The sequence below is a fragment of the Hemicordylus capensis genome, chromosome 14 (assembly GCF_027244095.1).
Source record: "Hemicordylus capensis ecotype Gifberg chromosome 14, rHemCap1.1.pri, whole genome shotgun sequence".
In the NCBI taxonomy this organism is placed as follows: Eukaryota; Metazoa; Chordata; class Lepidosauria; order Squamata; family Cordylidae; genus Hemicordylus; species Hemicordylus capensis.
The window spans coordinates 13,598,691-13,619,039 of record NC_069670.1 but is presented as its reverse complement, the minus strand read 5'-3'; the positions used below and the strand labels follow the sequence as shown (position 1 = coordinate 13,619,039).

The 20,349-nt window shown below is 55.0% G+C and overlaps 2 protein-coding genes across 9 annotated transcripts in view; one reads left to right on the top strand and one right to left on the bottom strand.

The window, feature by feature from the left end:
• EFNA4 (ephrin A4) overlaps positions 1-18,125 on the bottom strand; it is a 172,903-nt gene extending 154,778 nt beyond the window's left edge. For all 5 annotated transcript variants that reach the window (XM_053277549.1, XM_053277550.1, XM_053277552.1 and 2 more), the window contains exons 1-2: positions 14,392-18,125; positions 13,811-14,008 (exon numbers count right to left, since the gene is read on the bottom strand). The gene's annotated coding sequence lies outside the window, so the exon portion shown is untranslated. The remainder of the gene's footprint in view (positions 1-13,810; positions 14,009-14,391) is intronic.
• The window catches only part of ZBTB7B (zinc finger and BTB domain containing 7B), a 39,212-nt gene that overhangs the window by 12,818 nt on the left and 6,045 nt on the right, over positions 1-20,349 (top strand). The window lies entirely within an intron of this gene.

Below are 20,349 nucleotides of genomic sequence, written 5' to 3'. Positions count from 1 at the left end.
TGGGCTTCACGGCCAAGCGAGGATTTGAACCCGGATCTTCCCACTCTTAGTCCAGTCTCTGCATCTTAGTGGCTCGCTAAATAGCAGCTGAGCATTCAAAGTCCTCTGTGCATGTGATTTCAGTACTGCAGGCAACAGTCTTCCGGTGTAGGCCAGTGCTTTCCACATATGCAGGTGGTAGGGGCCAAGAATGGGAACCAATGGGTCACGTGAACCCAAAAGATGGGGTCTGTGTTGGCCAACCCGACAGGACAGGAGTCGCCAGGAATCTGCATCCATCTCTAGGTGGCTCTAGAAAGCAATCCTGGGGATCACAGCGGCTTGACATGGTGCAAAATATCGGGGGGGGGGACCCCCCAGGAATAGCTTCAGTCGGAACTGGCGACCTTGCCTGCATCTGGGGCTTCCCGACTGGCTGGCGACCCTTTGAGCAGCTAAGCCAGGCAGGTGCGTGGATCAGCAAAAACCAGATGGAGAAACAGAAGTGAGGGCGGTCCTTACATGGGGCGAGGCGACGCCAATGGACTCAAGCGGCAGATGACTGGGATTGCCGGTGGGGCAATGGGATGTGCCCCGCCAGCCCCCGCCTCCCCACCAGAAATGGAGGCACCTGCAAGGCAGTGGCCTCTTCCACACAGAGGCCATGGTCTGCCAGAGAACTGAGGTAGCAGGTGCCCCGCCGTGAGGTGCAAGGTCGAGCAAGGTAGCCCTCGGAGAGGGAGAGTCCGGGACGTTTTTGGAAGCGCCAGGATTTGCCTCCGCTGGGGGAGACCCGTTCCGGGCAGGAGGCCGGAGTGTGTTTGGTGTCTGGACTTCTGCCTGCTCTCTCCCTCTGGGCCACACCCAGCCAGGGTGGCTTCTACTCACTCCCCGAGTTGGCATGGGTGGTATCTTGCACAATGGGGCGTGTGCTCTTTCTGAGAAAAGCCCCAGCGTCAGAGGCATCTCCCGCCCCCCAGGCCTGCCCTAGACCGGTTAGGCTGTTGGGCAACCCCCCCCTCCACATGCTTCCCCTTTCGGGCCCAGCTGTGCCATGCCGAGGGGGAGTGCGGAATTACTTTCCCACCCCCCAAGCCCTCATCTTTCGGTTCCCACTGGTCCCGCTTCCTTTCTGGCTAGGTTCTGCCACCCAGCTGGTTCATTCTTTCTCCCAACAGCGATTCATTCCCTGTTCCGCAAAGGAACCAGTGGCAGAGCTGCCCACAGATTCCAGGTGTCTGGGGACTCCTGCTTAATGGTGAGGGGAAAGGCACTCTTTGTAGGCTCAGAGACTGGTTCACTTTTGACGGAGTCTTCTTGTTTGAATTAAGGATTTGCGTCCTGCTTCTCAGCCAGCGCGGGGCCCCCTAAGTGGCTCGTGGAGCGATAAAAGGCTATATGAGAGAATTGCAATCACAATGCATCACTGGAGAGGATTTAAAACTGGGATACAGAGAGAGACAATCCCTCTGATTGCGGAGAAATGGTCCAGTCTGAAAAGCTCACCAAATACGGCAGTCTTCACGACTGTTCTAAAGACTGGAAGGACCAGATTGGCTCCAGAGCTTAGGGGCCACTACCAAGAAGGCTGTGCTCTGTGGCATACCCATGGGGTACAAAGTTGCCCATGGGACGCTGGCTCTCTTGGGCATGTCTTCTTCCACCCCAACGTCGGGTCTCTGGGCATGTGAAAAGGTCCCCCCCGCCACCGAATAACCACATGCCCACCCAGTTAACAGTATCTTTGAGCATGTGCAAAGGGCCTTCCTGCGCCGCGAATGAATAACCACAGGCTGCCCATGCCCATCCATTCATAGTGTCTCTGAGCAGGTGCAGAGGTCTTTCTTCCCTCCATACCACTGAATAACCGCAGGATGCCCTCCCGCACCTGGGCTTAGGGGGAAGTGCATCTGGGTCAGAAAGGTTTGAGGTCCAGCACCCCCTTTCTCCTGATTAGAACCGCTTGTCCAGTCCTTGATGAAATGGGCAAGAAAGAGATAATAATCATTAAAATATGTATAGATCGCTTTTCAGCAAGAAGAATTGGGGTGGTTTGCGTAGCAAAAGTTTTTTTAAAAAAATCTCTTTCTGGAGAAGCTGGCTCTGTCCCCTGGAAGGTTTGGGGTCTGCTTGCCTCTTTCAGACACTGCTAGGTCTCGCTCCCTGGCAGGGTTGTGCCCCTAGCTGTCTGGCTCGAAGACGGGGGAAACCCAGGCTGGCAGCCCTCGAGTCTGCTCCCCACTACTCACAGGGGCTTGGGGCAGCTGCTGGCTCTCTTGGGCACGTCCTCCTCCACCCCACCCGTGGCTGGCTGGCACGCTGAGTCAAGCCGACACTTTCGGGGAGTGTCTCTGGTGGGGTGCGGCTTGGCTTGGCGGGGCAGTGCCCACCGTGCCGGGCCTCTCGCCTCCGCAAGCCGGGGCACGCTGGTCCCAGCCCAGCCCCAGCGGGTGACACAATCTTTTTTTTCGGAGCACAGAGGCGGGAGGCAGGGAGAAGACTGAGGCTTGTGGACACCCTCCTGGGGAGCTTGGGGGTGTGCGCGCATGCGCGTGTGCCTGCATGTGCATGCAGGTGCATGCTGTCCCCCCCCCTTGCCCCTTTTCTCCTCTCCTTGCTTCCCAGAGGTCTGGGAGGAAACCAGGTCAGCATGATGTGATCTGAGCTGGGATCATCCTGCACGATGAGCCCCCAAACCTGTTTCCAAAGGTGGGGCTTGGTTGAGGTGGAGCATAGGTGGGGTGGTGACTTGTCAGCCCGAGCAGAGTTTTCTTACTGCTCAGGAAGTGCAGTGAGTCGGGGAGCGATGCTTCAGCCACAGGACTCCTTACAGGCCAGAGTTAGAGATCTGTGAGGGGCTTAAGAGGTTTCTTGGCGGTGGTAACGCTCCCCCCCACCCCGCTTTGGTACGTGGATAGCAGCTTGGCCAGCCCCTGGAGCCAGGATAAATAGAACCTCCATGTTCCAAACGGGTCTACCTTTCCCATTCCAGACCCTTGGGGTCTAGAACAGAGGGAAGGAGCCGCCCCACGCCTGTAGGGAGCAGAATACTGGACTTGGCGGGTGTTCAGTCTCAGGTTGCCAACTCTTGAACTGGGCCTCGCCCCTGTGTCTTGAAGCGTACTCCGATCTGGGGCCACGGACCGGTGGCTGGGCTGAGCGCCGTGTGTCGGAAAGCTTCGCCAGTTAACCTCTGCAGATCTCGCATCTGTTAAGGGCACAGGAGCAGGCCAGGCTGGTTTTTCTGGTCAGTTGGCAATCCTTCCTCTGGGTGGTTGTCCTCCTGGGGTGCGGGTGAGAGGCGGGTGCAGGGTGTGTGCATGCGTCGAATGAAGCAATTCCTAAAATAGGTCCTGCTTGGAAACCTTAATCTTGGGAAGGAGCCTGTTGCTCAGTAGCTGAGTATCTTCTTCGAGACCCCTGAGCCTGAAACCGTGGAGAATCCTCTGTCAGTCAGTGCAGAAAATATTGAGTTAGAGGGATCAAGGGTCTGATTCAGCGTGAGGCAGCTTCCTGTATTCCTATGGGAGAGAGCCATTTCCCCATAACTGGAGAGGAGTGTGTGTGTGTGGGGGGGGGAAACACTCTGCACTCGCTCAGAGGATCCTCTCCTCTTAATAGTATTCTTACACTTCAGCCTGCTAGGCTGCCATTTCCCTCTGAGCTGGCTATCGACGACCCAAAACACAATGAACCCTGCAAGGCAAACCATTTCAAACGTGAATCCTTTAAAGCAGGCTAGAAGAAAACTTTCTCCTCCTCCTTCTTTAACCAAGAATAGCAATCGGACTTGCATTCCCAGGGGTTGAACACCCTGGCACAGAAAATGGGTGCAGGTGCCCAATTCCTGGCGCTGACCCTGAGCGGCGCTGACCCTGAGCGGTTCCTGGCAGCACCCACTGGGTGCATGGGGCAGAGAAGGGGCGGCCCCTCCTTTGAACTTCAGTCTGTCTGGGATGAGCAACGTACGGCAGCTTTGCTCTTAAGCTGTGCTGATTCAGTTGTGGCGTTGGGAAGGGGCTATTCCTTGCCCCCAATCCTGGGGTCACTTTGCAGAGAAATAGGGATGCAGGACTGGATTTAAAGCGGCATTAAGCCCGGACTTCTGAGCAGGCTGTTAAAAGGGACCATCCATGGGCTTTCGGAAGGGATATATAAAGAGAGAGAGAGAGAGAGAGAGATGTCTGGCGGCCACTGTTACCACTACCACTATCACCACGATTTATATACTGCTTTCCAACAAAAGTTATCAAAAGCGGTTTACGGAGAAAACACATAGGTTGCTTCCCTGTCCCCAAAGGGCAACAGCCCCTGGAAGGAGGCTATGCTGGGGTTGGTGGCGGGCAAGCTGCTCAATATGAGAACCGCCCCTTTAAAAAAGCGTCTCTTTGCTCATTTGAGCCAGGATGGCTTGAAAAGCTGAACCTCCATGTCCAGGAGCAGGCCGTCTGAGTGCACCGGGTGCTGCCAGGGCATGCGCCAGGGGATGAGGGCTTTCTCTGCTAGTGAGCTGTCTGGGAGAAAAGCGGTCTGGCAGGCCACTGTAGGGGCCATTACAGGACCCGATTGGTCTCCTCCAACCCTGGCAGTTTGGGGCATTCTCGGGTGTGTGAGGGAGTGGCCCAGCAAGCCAGCCTTCCAGATCAACTTAATGCTAGCAGTCATTCTAACGAGGCCACCTTGGTACAGACTTTTCTTGGGTCCAAAGCCGTGTTTATAACTGAATGTGCTGTGCTGCTTACGACAGCCCTGCAGGGTAGGCCAAGAGTGATTCCTCCCGTAGGGCAGGCAGAAGGCTTAGACGGGCTTACCGTCGGCCCTCAGAGACTGGGCACGGGAGACTTCCCAACTCCTGCCTTTTGCCCCCGGGGTGCTGCAGCGGCTTCTGTGAGTCCGGGCACCACAGAGGTCTCGGCCCTTGGACCAAGCTGAGAGATGCGGAGAGCCCCGAGGAGTGTGGCAAAGAGTTAAAATGGAGCGGAGGGGAGGGAAGGAGGCTGAGGTGCAGCATGGCCCGGGGTGTGGGCGTTGCTCCTTTTGAGGTGGGATCAGAGCTGCAGCGCGCACCGGCTGTGCCAGGTCGGCTCAGATCTACTTCTGCTCGGCGCGGCGGAGAGACCAGCAGAGGGGAAACGAGGTAAAGTGAGGGGTTTTGGAGTTGTGTGTGGGGAAGGTGGCGGGGCCGGGCCAAACCCCCCCTTCTCCAGAGAGCATGGCGAAGGCGTGCCGGGGTTGGCGGCGTGGGGCTACCCGGCGCCCACCTGTGCCCAGGGCCTGGCGTGGCTCCACTGGGCACAGCCTTCCAGGGAGACTCCGAAGCTCGACTTGAGAGAGCTCGGCTCGGTCCGAGACGGTCTCTTTGCCCCAGAGGCAGGTGCATTGCTGGCTGAGGTGTGGGGCAGAGATGTCTTGTGCCACCTGCTACCCCCACAGGGGCGGCAGTGGGGCCGGACCTGTGAGAGAACTCGCAGGGCATTTCTGACGCGGCGCTTGTGGGGTTGTAACGGGCGCCACATCCTTGGGTTGCCCCAGGATGTCCTCGAAGCACCGTGACATATGCCTAATGAAAATGGGGCCCCGCAGCCTTTCCAGTGCATGCTTATGGGTCTTTCTCCCGCAGCCAGCCCAGTGCCTACTGGGTTTGCTTTCCTCCCCCTCATTCACAATATGCGCTTCCCAATGAGCTGTTGTTTTCTGGAATTCGACAGCAGCTAAAGCTCCCTTGGGACCTTTGGCTGGCAGAGGAGGGGATTTGCTTTGGTTCGTGGGAGCCTGTATCGAGAAGGAGGGGTCGCTCTCTGGGGAAGCTTTCCCCCACCTCGGATTCTCTTCTGCTGTTGGTTCTTGGTGCCCTGGAAACTGGAATTTCTTTGTATTTGGAATTGTATCGGGGGGGTTTAGGAAAATCACCACTGCCAAAAGTTTTTGCCGTGGCCATAGCCATGGCAATGTGGGTTATTTGCTTTTGCGGCACAGATTTTTACCCGCCGCCTCAACCCTGAGCGTCTGAATTTGAACTTAGAATGCCAGCAAGATTCTAGTCCTCAGTGTTTCGGGTATGTGGCGGCGGGGAGAAACCTGCGGCGCTCCATGGACAGTTTTTCCGGAAGGTTCATAAACCTCAGGGTTGATAGCACCATCGTGTTGTATGGTTCCCTCTGAAGTTCATCCCAGTTTTTGTCATCGTCTGTGATGCATCCTCTAATCCCCGCCGCCGAGAGCATCTTAACAATCCTTATACCTTCTAGCACTCCGGTCCTTGGCCTCTCAAAAACTGTAAGATGGATTAGTTTGGTACTGGGAGTATGTCTGGATGAACGGGCGGATGACTGTGTGTTCCGTGTGTGTGTGAGGTTTTCTTCTCGGTAGGCCTGTCAACTGTCCCATCCGGTTGCTGTGCTCTGGCCGAGTGGTTAGTCCCGACTGGAGGCTGCGTATGGTGCCGTCCTGCGTGTGCCTGCTTGGAAACAGGCCCTGCTGAACTCATTGGGACTTACTCGTAGCAAGCGTGCTGTAGGATCTGCAGCCTTCATGGCTTTCCTGGGCCCACTTCTGAGATTTGTACCACCAGGGCCTGATCTCCTTGTGAGTGCTGGGAAAGAGCGGGATGAGGGCCTAAGAAGGGGCAGAAGGGATTGATGGAAGATGGTCTGGTTACCATCAGTGGTAGACTGCCTCTGTCCATAGAGGCTCCACTGAGCCATTGTAGTCATTGGCAGACCTGTCCTGCGTGGGTTTGGGATGACAGATAGCTCTGCAAGATGTCCCTTTTTCTGCACAACAACTTAAAGGTTCGGGCGCCTGCTTTTTCTTTTCTTTTTTTGCATGGGGTCATCTCCAAGAGAGCTCTTGGTGTCACTGTTAAGTCCTTTGGGGCAGGGCTCTCTTGTGTAATGCGTGGTGCACATAGGTGGTGCTTAATAGATAATGGTAATTATTGCACGTAGGCCTTTGCAACATCTGCACCGGATGTTGTTGACCAGCGAGAAGTAAAGGGCATGTTAAGGAGATGAAGGGGCAGTATTACAAAGCCTTTATAAAAACAACAAGAGTTAATTGTTTAAGTGGGTTCTTGGCACACCACTTGGAAATGGCGGACTTCAAATGCCTGCAGGCTGAAGAGGCTAGCCACTGGCTCGCAGAATGAAGGTGTCTACAAGTTGAAGAGGCTAGCCAGTGCCTCGCAGAATGAGTTCTCTGGCTCTGGTTCCGCCTCCTTCCAACTCCTCTGGCCAGAGCATTCAGTTGCTTCAGCAGAATTGCCTGCTCCCAGAGGTGGCTGCTTTGTGCATCTCTGTGTGAGTCACTGTGCTAGGCTGGCCTCTTCTTTCCCCCACTAGTCACAGGATAGTGACTAGTGCACAAACAGGATGCCAGGGAGGGTCATTTGCACTCTTTGACGCTTCAAGAGGAAACCTTTTCAGGTGGATGGAAGTTGGAGGAACCTGCATTATAGTGCAAGCTTAAACGTGTCTACTCTGGAGTAAGCCTGGTGAAGTTCTTAGAGAGTTGCACCTTAGCGAGGTCCAAACCACGTGTGACTTGAAGCACACATCATTGGCCCCGGCTTGCTTATATAGTGCTTTGTAAGGTTGCAGTCTTGGTTACTTGACGGATGAACGTGTCTGTGTGTGAAAATTAAACTTCTTCTTGTTGACATTTCCTGCAAGAGATGATTTTATCAGGCAACTCGGTAGCCATGTGTTAGACGGGGTCCCCAAACCCCAGTCCGGTTCGCATCGAAGAAATGAACGTGCTGTGTGCCCTGCCAGTATTAGGGCCATGACTGAAAAGCTCTGTCCGGCTGGGAGAACAGACATCCTCCCACCACCACCACCACCGGACTTATGTTGTCTTAGAAAGTAGCAACTGAAGCTTAGAGTCTCCATCTCCATCAACAAACATTACTTAATTCAAAACAATCAATAACACATACATCCTGCCTTTCGCCAGTGGCCCCTAAGGTAGCTCACAAACACAATAAATGACAAAACTAATCCAAACTCCTTAAAAATACACAGTGCCATCAATAATAGTAAAGACCACTGCAAACTATAAAAGCCACCAAAGAGAATAGAAAACACGGTAGCCACAGAAGCCCCCTAAGGCCTGGCGGGACAAACTGATCTTCAAAAGCTTTTTAAAGGCTGGGAGGGGAGGGTTGCTTTGAAATCTGCTGTGGCAGGGAGTTTCAGAGCCCAGGGGCCACCCCCGAGAAGGCCCCGTCCTGATGTGCACACCAGTTGCATTTGTGGTTTTCTTTTTTACTCCCCCCCCGCCCACAAATAGTCAGTGAGAGCATTTAAAAAAAAAAAAAAGATTGCAAGGATCTCCTAAAGACAAACTGCCATCTTCATTCAGCACCAGTCCCAGACAGGAAGCGGACTAGATCAAGAGGGGAAGCAAGAAGAAGCAAGAGCCGCCACCCCCCGAAACACTGAGGACTAGCAACACGCTTTGTAGCTGTATCTGCTTACAAATTGCCATTCCAGTTGCTATTCCTATGCCAACAAGGACGGGTCTGGTTCGAAAAAACACAACAGAAAGCCATAACTTGTGCCGAATGTTGGATTTTCCGCTATTCGCCTGTAGGCCTGGTCTATACACCATAACAAGTTGGTGGAATCCCGAGGTGTCTGAGTGGACTGTAGGCCACTGGGGAGAACACCATTTCTCTGATGCCCCCCATATACAACACTCCCTGCAAGTAGAGCGCTCTTTCTTTCTTGTTTTATTTAAAATCTTTCTATCCCGCCACTAAGTGCATTAGTGCTTGGGGCAGCTCAAGATGCAATATAAAGTAAAAGGCTAATTAAAAGGCGAAGGGAGAGAGGTGCTGACGCAGCAGTGCCCATAGGGCTAGCTTTCTGCTTGCGGGGAGTGTTCAGAAGCTGTCGTGTCCGTCCCCCACTCCATGCATTCTGAAGTGGTACAGGCTACTCTGCTCCTACCAGCACCACCCCCTTCTGCTGCTTGTGTATGCCACGTCTTAGACCCCTGGCCTTGATGGCAACCCTCTAAACATGGACCCTCACCCCTCTGGAGCAGAGCGAGGGCTCTGCGTTTTCAGCCGCCCTGCACAGGGGTGGGAAACCTGTGCCCGGGTGGGCCCCTCCCTTCCCCTGGGAATTCGCTGGCAGCCAAGCCGCATTGGGGCGGCTGTGTGGTTCCCTCCCAGGGAACTTGCCGCTTGCCGGGCCCTTCTTGCCGTGCCAGGGTCCTCCTGACCCAGGGGAGAGGCCCAGGGCCTGTCTGGGCAGGCAGCGTTCCCACCCACAGCCTGGCTGGCATCTCCCCGAGCCCTGGTGCCCCCTTCCCCCAGGCCTGCCTTGCAACAGAGGGATTTATAGGCGCTGAGCAAAAGTACGGCTGGTTCCAGCTGTGCCTGCCAGATGCCCAGGCTGTGCCATCCTCGGGTTTCTTGCCCTAGGGACAGGGGAGGCCGCCGTGTGTGTGTGTGTTTTCCGGGGAACTTTCCTGGGGTTCCTCAAGGAGCAGGCGGGGAATGGTAGAGCCAACAGGTGAAGGCTGGCTTGGCATGTCGGGAGAATCCCGGCTGCTCGGGCCAGTTCCCCAGGACGGATGGACGGCAGGGACCCTCTCCAGTGGATGGGGTTTCTGTGTTGGATAGGAAAAGGGAGAGGGGGTGGCCTGTCGGAAGGGAGCCTGGAAACTCTTGGCCCGATCAGAGACTTGGGCCCATTTCCGCCCTCCTCCTCTCTCAGCTGCGGTGGGACCAGGTGCTTGAATCCACAGATTTGAATAATAGTAGTTTTTATACTGAGAACGAACTAGTATGACATAGACACATAGGAAGCTGCCTTCTACCCAGTCCGGCCCTTAGACCAAGAAGCTCAGGATTGTCTGCACTGACTGGCAGCGGCTTCTCCCAGGTTCCAGGCAGGAGTCTCTCCCAGGCCTACCTGGAGATGCTGCCAGGGAGGGAACCTGGGACCACCTTCTGCAGGCAAAGCAGATGCTCCGCCACTGAGCTACGGACCCGTCCCCTGGGGTACCTGTAGCACACGCCTGCTCAACTTAGCCCCCCCCGCCGTGCTGTCTTTGAACTACAGCTCCCATAATCCCCAGCCACAGGGGCCAGTAGCCAGGGATTATGGGCATTGTAGGCCAACATCTGCAGGAGGGCCGAAGTGGAGCAGCCCCGCTGTAGCATCTGGAGTGTCGGACTTAACCGGGGCGGTGGCAGTCCCAGCTTCACTTAGCTCTCGGGCTCATTGGGTGAGTGGGCTGGTCAGTATCTCTCGGCCAAGTCCGCCTCACAGGGTTGTTGTGATAAAAGACGGGGTGAGGGACAGACCTTGAGTGCTTCCCTGAGCTACTTGGTGGCAAGGCGGCTTAAGACTGCAAGAAGTAAATAAGGGTGAGTTGAATTATAGGCTCAATTAATGGTGTGGACGACTAATTAGTCGTCCTTACCAGGGACGATACCTGTTTTCGGGGGTGTGTGTGTGTCCTTGTCCCTGGCAAAGTGCAGTCCGGATTTTGCTTTTGAGCCAGATGTGGGCGATGCTTTCAAAATAAAACTCCAGCGTGCCTGCATGTGCCACAGATCTCTGTGCATTAAGTTTCCAAGTGGGGTGTGTGTGTGTGTGTGTGTGTGTGTGTGTGTGTGTGTGTGTATGTGGATGCAGCTTAATGCCTCATGCACATGCATGTAAATGCAAGCACACGGGGACAGAATTCCAGGGCACGGCTTGCCCTTCCACCCCCCTCGTGGCAGCTGATCCTGAGAGGCGAAGTGGCAGCCTGGATTCTGGGCCGATGTGCTTCCGCAAGAAGTCCAAGCAGACCCATTCTGTGCCATGTGCCTGCTTTTTTTTTTTTAAGCGGGAGGGGCGGCAGGGAAGAGTTGCCGCCCATATCCTGGCATGTCCTGATGCGGAGCAGTGGTGAGGAGGGGGCCTGGCTTTGTGGCGGGGCAGCCGCTTTGCAGGAAGGAGGTCCCGGGTTCAATCCCGGCCGCCTCCAGTTAAAAGGATACTGGGCAGCCACGGAGGGTCACCAGCGGTTTGTCCAAGTCATCCTGGGATAGGTAGGCCAATGGTATAGGGCAGGGGTTCTCAAACGTGGGTGCCCAGATGGTGTCGGACTGCCACTCCTATCATCCCTAGGCATTGTGGCTGAGGATGATGGGAGTTGTAGTCTGACGTCATCTGGGCACCCAAGTTTGAGGATCCCTGGCGTAGGGCATTCTAGCTGGAGAGGATTCTGGTCTCAGTTCTGCCCCTCAGCTGCCTGCCTGCACCTGTTCCTGCCCTATAGCTCTGCCACGCCTCTGGTAATTCCGGAGGAATATAGGGAGCTGCTGTAAACCGAGTCAGACCCTTGGTCCGTCCAGGCCAGTATTGCCAGCACTGACTGGCAGCGGCTCTCCAGGACCCTCAGGCAGGGGTCCTTCCCAGCCCTACCTGGAGATGTGGCCAGGGAGTGGACCGGGGGCCTTCTGCGGGCCAAGCAGGGGCTCTACCCCTGAGATGGAGGAGCTGTACGGCCCAAATAAAGGGGAAGTTGCGATTCGGGAAGAGGCCGCAGCATCTGGGGTGCATTTTACAGTCGGAAAGGAGTGCTGGGCTCCCGCCGGTGGTTGGTCTGTGAAGGAGAGGGAATTTTCTCCAGTGCCGCTTTTCTGCCTGCGGTGTGACAAGTTGCACACTCCAGAAATTCCCCCCTTCTGTTCAGGGTACGAGAGCTGCTCCTTTCGCATCGGGTCACCCTCCGTACTTCGGGTTTCCAGTAAACGCGTAGCTCTTAACGCCCAAAGAGCAGCGCTCTCTCTCGCTCACCCCCCCCACACACACACCTCCCCAGCTTATCTTGTCAGCATCTCCCCCATGACAACGGCAGAGGTGGAAAATCCCCTCCCCCACTCGCCGCTGGGATCGCTCAGCCCCGCCGCGGCATCCGGCCTGCCACCCACCATTTCAATTTCTAAAATCACTCTGGGACCAAAAACCTGCCTTGCCGCTGTGCCCTCTGGGCTCCCCCCTCCTTCGTTGCCGTTCAGGGTGGCAGGAAGGCTCTCTGCCTGCTCTCAGAGACACTCTCATTCCTGGGTTATCCGGACCCCATGTCGGCGTCGAGAGTGGAGTGTGGGTAAACTGGGGGTTAAAATCAAACTAGACCTACGCAAGTGTTGACTTCCTAAGCCAAAGGTGCCCCACCAGCCATGGATGGTGGCCTATCAGGGGTTTTGTTTCCTGCAATCCCAGGCCGGCAGCAGAAATGCAAGCCCTTTTTGCTGCCTGCTTGGGATTTTCGGCTTACGTAGGCCTTGGTTGTATGTGGCTGATGAACTGTGTTCAGTTCAGTGTTGAAACCCTTGGGTGGGGCATGCCCCTGGACCTCGTGGAGGAGGCATTTGGCTGGTCCCTTGAGCAAAGGCCTCTTGTTTGTTGAAGACCAGCTGGCGGGAGCCATCTTTCCCCCTTCAGAAGGCTGGAGGGTTTTGCATCCGGAGCCCAAGCCCTGGTCTCGCTCGTAAGAGACAGAGAGCTGACTCTTGAGTGGTTGAGTGAGGCCGTGGGCGTGCAGTTCTCGGAGACCCTCCGGCTGGCCGCCACAGCGAAACCTTTCGCTGAAAACAGGAAAAGCACCCAGAGTCAAAAGTGAATGGGGGTGGGTGGTGGGTGGGGAGCAGTCGTGGTGAAGACCTGCCTTGGGTGTCGCCTAGAGAGGAGATGCCGGATCTCGCTGCTGACACAACGGCACGGTCTTGGGTTGGAAAGTTGCTCTGCGGCAACCCCGGGCCGCAGTGGGGTGATGGCAGGAGTGGTTTCACAACTCCCCTGGTTTGTCGTGCAAGGGGTGCAGCAGCAAGCACACAGGCAGGGCCAGGCCAGGGGAGTTCCTCTTCCACACCAAATAGCTGCTTCCCCGGGTCTTTTCTCATGAGCTCTGCCAGAGTAGGGTAGCGGGGGAAACGTGATGGGGAGGGGCCGTAGCTTGGCGGTAGAGCAGAGGCCCCAGGTTCAATCCCCAGGTCAGGCAGAGAGAAGCCTTTCCTTGCCCGAGATGCCAGTCACTATAGATGACACTGAATTAGGAGGGGAGAGCTGGTCTTAGGAGAGGAGAGCTGGTCTGGTGGTAGCAAGCATGGCTTGTCCCCATAACTAAGCAGGGTCTGCCCTGGTTGCATCTGAAGGGGAGACTTGATGTGTGAGCACTGGAAGATCTTCCCCTTCTTAGGGGATGGAGCCGCTCTGGGAAGAGCAGAAGGTTCCAAGTTCCCTCCCTGGCAGCATCTCCAAGATAGGGCTGAGAGAGACTCCTGCCTGCAATCTTGGAGAAGCCGCTGCCAGCCTGTGAAGACAATACTGAGCTAGATGGACCAAGGGTCTGACTCAGTATATGGCAGTTTCCTAGGTTCCTGTGTTCCTATGACCCAGAGCCTGACTCAGCAGGCAGCTCCATATGTTGTTTGGACTAATTTGAGCAAGCTAGGTCTCCGAGTGGGATGACGCTCAGGGTGATGCAATCGCTGAAGCTGAATCTGCTTTGCGTGCCAAGATCCAGTCCTGGAATGCAAAGAGAGAGAAGCCAGACCAGGGTGCTGTGAAGCTCTCTTCTTGCCACTGAGAAACTGCAGCAAGCTGGCACTGCCGACTTGGTTGCCAGTCTCATTGGCACGCTGGATTGCAACTACAGATATTTCTGTTTTAAAAGCCTGCTCAACCAAGGATTTGTCCCCCTGCCTCAGTTTCCCTACCGGTGAAAGGGACTTGTGGCTCCCTGAGTGGTTGTGATGCTGGACTGGTTAGTAAATGATATATAAGCATTTTAATACAAGCATATATGTCTCTGGTTCTTATACCTTAATATGGGTCTGCCATTCTACTCCAGATATGCCAGGGCCTTCACTTGCCAGGGCCTTCACTTGCCATCTTCTCACCCTTGCAATAGGCAAGGTTCAACCCTTCACTCCAGGTGGGTTTTTCTTTCCAAAACCGCATTCCCCAAATCATCAAGAGCCGGGAGATACGATAGTCACTTGTTTTGTGTCCCATCATTTCTGTTCCAACAAATTTGAAAAAGGACCAGGTTAAAAACACACACACACACACACACACACACACACACACACACACACACACACACACTTTTGCTTCTCCCTTTAGTAGCATGTACAGTTAAGTAGGGCATAATTATCCCAAATCGTTGTGAGTCAGGTACTAACAATCCAGTTCAGGGCCTGTTTTTATTTATGTTGCGTATGTTTATGTTTTAATGATGTCTGCCTTGCTTTTTGCCACTAGGCAGCAAGCGGCTTAGTGCACACACACACACACACATACACACAAAACACAAAACCACAAGCCATCAACACATCCTATAAATACATTTAAAACAAAAAATCCAAACTGGTGCTTTAAATGCAGTAGAAATAAAACTCACCTGGAGAGCCAAAAGCTTGTTGACGTACAAAGTTCTTCACCTGTTTCCCAAACACAGCAACCAGCAGAATCTTCCTCGGGCAGGAGTTCCACAGGTAGGGCACTGCCCAATCCCCTTAAAAAAAAAAAAATCCTAACAGAATCCACTGTGGATTAATTAATTTGAATTGCCATTCTCCTAACCATGGTTCTGTATTTGAAGCTGCTGCTAAGTAGGGATTGCACAGAACCGGCAGGGGTAACTACCCCACTATCACCAGCTAGTGATTACAGAAGGGTAGGCCGGTTGTGTTAAGTGGGGAGCAAGGTTGCCAACTCTCACTCAAGCCTTTCCTGGAGATTTCCGCCCCCACTCTAATATTCCCCACGATCTCAAGTCATTAACACCACCAGAGCTGCTTTCAAGAGTCACCCGGAGATGGGTGCCGATTCCTGGAGAACCCGGGTTAATCCTGAAGGGTTGGCAACCCTATTCCCAGCCCTATTGGAGTACCAAATATTATCCCAGTATTTCCCATAATATCAAGCTCTTAAAACCCCCATGGTTGCTTTCCGTAGTGCCGATTCCTGGAGACCAGTGTTCCCTGTCACTGGGGCCCCCAGAAATTGTTGACTACCACTGCCAGCATCCCCAGCTGCAATGGCCTTTGGCTGGGGATGATGGGAGTTGTAGTCAACAACGTCTGGGAATCCCTGTTACAGGAAACACTGCTAGAGACTCTCAAATAGAAACATAGGAAGCCGTCTCCTACCGAGTCAGATTCTTGGTCCGTCTAGCTCAGTATTGTCTACACAGACTGGCAGCGGCTTCTCCCATGTTGCAGGCAGGAGTCTCTCTCAGCACCACTTTGTGAATAATTGTGCTTTGGTAATGTACTGTATGCTTTGGTAGTTTGTTGGTTCAATAAAAAAAATCTTGTCCTATCTGGAGATGCTGCCAGGGAGGGAACTTGGAACCTTCTGCATGCAGGTGTTCTTCCCAGAGCGGGGAACAACTTACAGTGTTCACATGGAGTCTCCCACTCAAATGCAAACCAGGGCAGACCCTGCTTAGCAAAGGGGACCATTCATGCTCGCTACCACAAGACCAGCTTTTCCAGAGTGTCATGGAAATCTTGACAGAAGAAATCTGTCGGGACCATGCTTCCTGGTCCCGGCCTTTGGTAAACTGCGTCTGCTTTTGCTTTCGGGAATATTCATACTACTGGTGAGAATGGCTAGGAATGTCAGCTTTCAAGGGGTCTCAACAAGTCAAATTGCCGTGTGGGTGTGTGGGAAGCCTCTTGGCTTGAACGCACATCCGTGTCAATGCACGTGCATGAAGACGAAGGTGCTTGTGCCCCTCTGTGCTGTGTCTTCACTCCTGCTCCTGCTGTTGGCGTAGGTTTGGAGCTGTTGTTGATCAGCATTCGGAAAGCCATTGTGCTCGGCTGGTATATCTTTAACCCAGAGAACAAATGCGGCCGCCTAGCTTTTGCATCGGTGGAAAGCAGAGCGATTGTGGTCGAAATGGCAGAGCCTTCTCTGTGTGCGTGTGTGGCTCGTGCCAAGAACGGGAGGGCTAAAAATCTGCCCCTTTTGGCATTTTGTGAAACATTGAGGATATTGGGGGTGCCTGTTTTTGTGTGTGTCTTTCTGTGTGACACACACACACACACACCAATCGCACTTAAATCTTGCTCTAAGCGATGCCTTTGTAGTCCCGTTCTCAGCCTCAAATGTGTGGGGGCTGCTGTGGTTGCTGTGCGGGAGGCAGCAATGCTCATAATGTGCTCAGAGACGATCCTGCCAACTTCCAGTATATTAGTGAAAGGGGTTTAAAAAATCTCACGAAAGGTGTGACTTCGGAGAGAGTCTCCCTGTTATTGGAAAACTCATTCCTCTTATAGATTTATTCACTACATTTCCCCCCGCCCCACACTCTTCTTCTCCAGTGAGCTTTTTCTCTTTCTCTACCCTTGATAGAGGCTGTATGCTTTCGGTTGCTGCCAGCAGGCAGAAACTCACCAGGTGACTCTTCCCCCAAGAGAGCTGCACTTGTCGCATTTCTGCCTGCTGCGCAGCTTTGGCCAAGCACAGGACTCCTGCCCAGGAGACCTTGTTCCTGCTCCTGCGATGCCCCCGGGCTTGCCCTACGATCTGTCCGCCCCCACTCCAAAGCCCCTTTGACTCCCTTGTGGAGGAACCTAATCCCAGCCTTTGCGCCTTCTGCTAATCCCTCCCTAATCTGATCGGGGTTTGTCAGGGTTTGTCAACCCAAAGGGGCCTGATGGATTAATTGTAGCTAAACTGGGCCCTCTCGCCTCCCACCTGCGGCCGCAGGGGCAGGAATGGGGAGGCCGAGGGGGTAATCTCAGGACTCCTGGGTTCCATCCCCAGCCCGGGGAGGGGGACAGAGAGCCAAGACAACTGCCTTGTCAAGGGATGGCTGCCTTCTGGGGCAGGAAAATGTGCAACCTGCTAAATTTTCCTCCAGCTGGTCGCTGCAAAAAGGACCAGGAATCTGTTGGGGAAAGATAGTCTAGAGAGTTGGTGCACAAGGTGTGGGGTGGGATGCATGGCCTCTCGTCGTCCCTGCTGTCTGGCCACTTCCTCTGTCTTCCACCCTGTCTTTGCCTGCTGAATATCTTTTCACATTTCTCTTGCGGTGGATTGCTAGAGTTGTCCTACTTAAGGGCTCTGCTCTTTCTCCAGAGTCCCTAGATGCAAACTCTCCAGATGGGGAATGGATGCTTCTTGTTCTACTGCACATCTGTTTTGATGTGTGCGCATAGACATTAAGGCTTTTTATGGCTGGCGGACAGCCTGACAGTGCATCCCCTGCAGCTTCTGGGGTATAGTTGGAATGCTTTCCAAGCATATCTGTGTCAGCACCCTCTGCGTTTAAAGTCAGTGGCTATCCGAACATGAGAGCAGCCCTGCTGGATCAGGCCCAAGAAGGCCCATCTAGTCCAGCATCCTCTTTCCCACAGTGGCCCACCAGATGCCTCCGAGAAGCCCACAGGCAAGAGGTGAGGGCATGCCCTCTCTCCTGCTGTGGCTCCCCTGCAATTGGGATTGAGAGACCTCTTGCCTCTGAGGCTGGCCTCTAGCCCTCGGGCTAGTGGCCACTGATAGACCTGTCCTCTATGAACTTATCTAAGCTCCTCCTAAAAGCCAAGCTTTCGATAATGTGCAGTCATCACTATTAAGAAGCGCTAAGGACTGCTTTCCAGCAAAAGCTTCCCGACACCAGAAGCTGGTTCCCTGCCCCAAAGAGGCTCCCAGCCTAAAAAGAAACGCGCGCGCATGAGAGAGAGAGCGCAGCAAAAAGCCTCCCCGCTGGGCTGAACAGAGACAGCCGCTCTCCCCCTGCTAACCGGAAGAGAGCTGTCATTTGAAGACGGTGCCCCTTGGCCCAGGGAGTCGGAGGCTCCCAAGGAGATGGTTCCCTGTCGCAGAAGAGTTGGCCGTCCAGCCAGAAGCATCGGGGAGACCCCCAGTGATGGGGTGGGCGGGGGGAGGGAATGGGGAGGCCGTGCTGGGCTGCGGAGGGGCCGCTGCCCTCCCCCTGCCGAGCCGAAGGTAACCCACAGGATCCCTCCGGCCGCAGTCTTGGAGAGGGGAATGGAGCTGTTCGGAGAGTGGAGCCCGCCTGCCTCGTAGCTGGGGCTTTGGGAGGGGTGCATTCACACACACACCCGGGTCTCGCCTCTCCTCCAGCGAGGTCACTGATGCTTGGAAAGCAGCCCCCCCCCCTTCCCTCCGCCTGTTGCGCTCTGTGCCATGCGGGTTCTGGCTGAGCTGGCACCCTGGCCAGGGTGTTGCCATGACGCGGCCGCACCCAGCTGCCAGGTCAGAGTGCTCCGCTCAGCCGCGCCTGGCAGTTTCCGTGGAGCCCGCCCGCCCCCTTGCCCGGCCGGTTGGGCCTGCTTGGCAGAGAGGGGAACGGCTGCCCCCTGCCAGAGCCCGTTCCCACCCCCCTGCCCCTGCGAAGGCAAACAGCCCAGCTGGCGGGCACCCAAGGCAGGCAAGGGAGTGGCCGCCCAGTCCTCCTCTCCTAGGCAAGAAGGGGCATGTGGCTGCTCTCTTGCTCTCGCTCGCTCGCTCTGCCACCCGGCCTGCCTTGCCCACCGGCTCCCAGACGGTGCGAGCTAAAGTTTGGAGAGCAGGCTTTGGGATGGGGAGAAGGTCGGCTCGGGAGGACAGGGTTGAGCTGGGTTCGGGGTGGGGTGGGGGGTCAGCCCCAAGAGCCAAGCCTGTGTTCGGTGCCAGGGATCGACCCTGGCCCAGGCGACTTCATCAGAACAAGAGAGCCTCTGAGCATGCCTGTCCTCTGGCACCATGAGGATGCCTGTCGCCTTTCCCCTGGCACCAGGAGAGTCCAAACAAGAGTGTGTCTGAGCGTGTGTCGAGGGCAGCTTTCCTTCTCCCGGCAGTGGAAATGCCGCTTGTCTGCCTTCCTGCCCTGGGACTGTGGATGGCGCGGCTTCTAAGTTGATCCCCGTGAGTCCTAGACAGTGCCTCGCACCTGGAGAGACGGATCGCATGGATCCGGATCGCATGGAGCGCATAGACGGATCGTATGGCGTGCGTGGTGTGAGGAAGTCTGAGGCTGGGGTCTTGCTAGGGTTGCCATCTTCTTTCCTAGTGAGGGTCCTTGTGCTTTTATTGCAAGGAGGGTGAGACTTCTCACCCCTTCATCTCCATGCCTACCAGATTCCTGTCTGTCGAGCATCTGTGGAAGGTGCAGGTTCTTTGCAGGGAAAAACGTGAATTCTGACATTCTTCTCACATGCCGGATGAGTCACCACATTTCGGTCAAGTGAAGAAAAGGGAGATTGGTTGGGCCATCTGCTCTGGAGATTCACCAATCCCCCCCACCCCCCGCCTCCGCTGGCAGCGGCCAATTAGTGTTGCCAACTGGCCAGAAAAACTGGTCTGGCCTGCTTCTGTGTCCTTATTTGAGGTTAGATCTGCAGAAATCAACAAGCAAACCTTGCCTTGACGCGGAGAGCGGATCCCACTTGTTTGAAGGCACAGTTGCAGAGGCAGGTTTGAAAGTTGGCAGCCCCATGGCCAGCAATGCCCACCAACTAGAGGAGGACTTGGTGCCATGCCTGTCATGATGCTGCCTACCCAGCACCTCCATCCGCCTCCGCGGCCGGTCCTCGGCATCCGCGCCTCTTGAATGAGTTTCATGGAAGCTGGTTACTTGAGAGATTTGGTCATTGGAAATCGCACCTCTCGGATGTTAATACACACACAATAAGTTGGCGGGGGACTGGGGAGGCTTCCCTCCTTGAATGACCAGGCTGCTGGTACATCTTGAATCTTCCTTTTTGCAGCTCGTAGGGGTTCCGCTTGCTCCTTCTTCCCCGTGTCGTGAATTCCCTTTCTGCTGCAGAAGCCTTCCAGAGTTTACAGGATTAGCCGGGAGAGACTCAGGTGGGACTTCATAAGCAGTGAGGCCTCCATGCCACTGGCAAAGTTGGCAGTGCCAGGACACACCGGGTTGCCAGTGCTGACTGAACCTGGCCCTGGAGATTTTTCCTCCCAATATTTCCCCCGCTATCAAGCCTTTAAAGCTGGGAATCGCTTTCAAGGGTCACCTGGAGATGGGTGTCACCTGGAGGGCTGGCAGCCTTCCTACCACAGCTGCCTGGCAGGCAGAAATCCAGGTGGTGAGGTGTATTTCCGTAAGAGGAGACAGCTTCCCCTGCTGCATTTCTGCCTGCAAAAGGCACTGGCAAGAGCCTCGGGGCTAGGCAGGCTGAGGAGCTGTGTAATCCTGTCAGCTCTGGGTGTTCTTTCTCCTAGCAGGCAGCGCTGAGCCGTGGGTTCTAAGAGGTTTGCACATTTTAACCTTTCTCCTCCCCCGGAGGGACCAAAGGGCGTAGGCGGCAGGAGGGAACGACCATATCTTTCCTGGGAATCTGCCTCAACCCAGGCAGTATCAGGCCCCTCGATCTACTGCGTA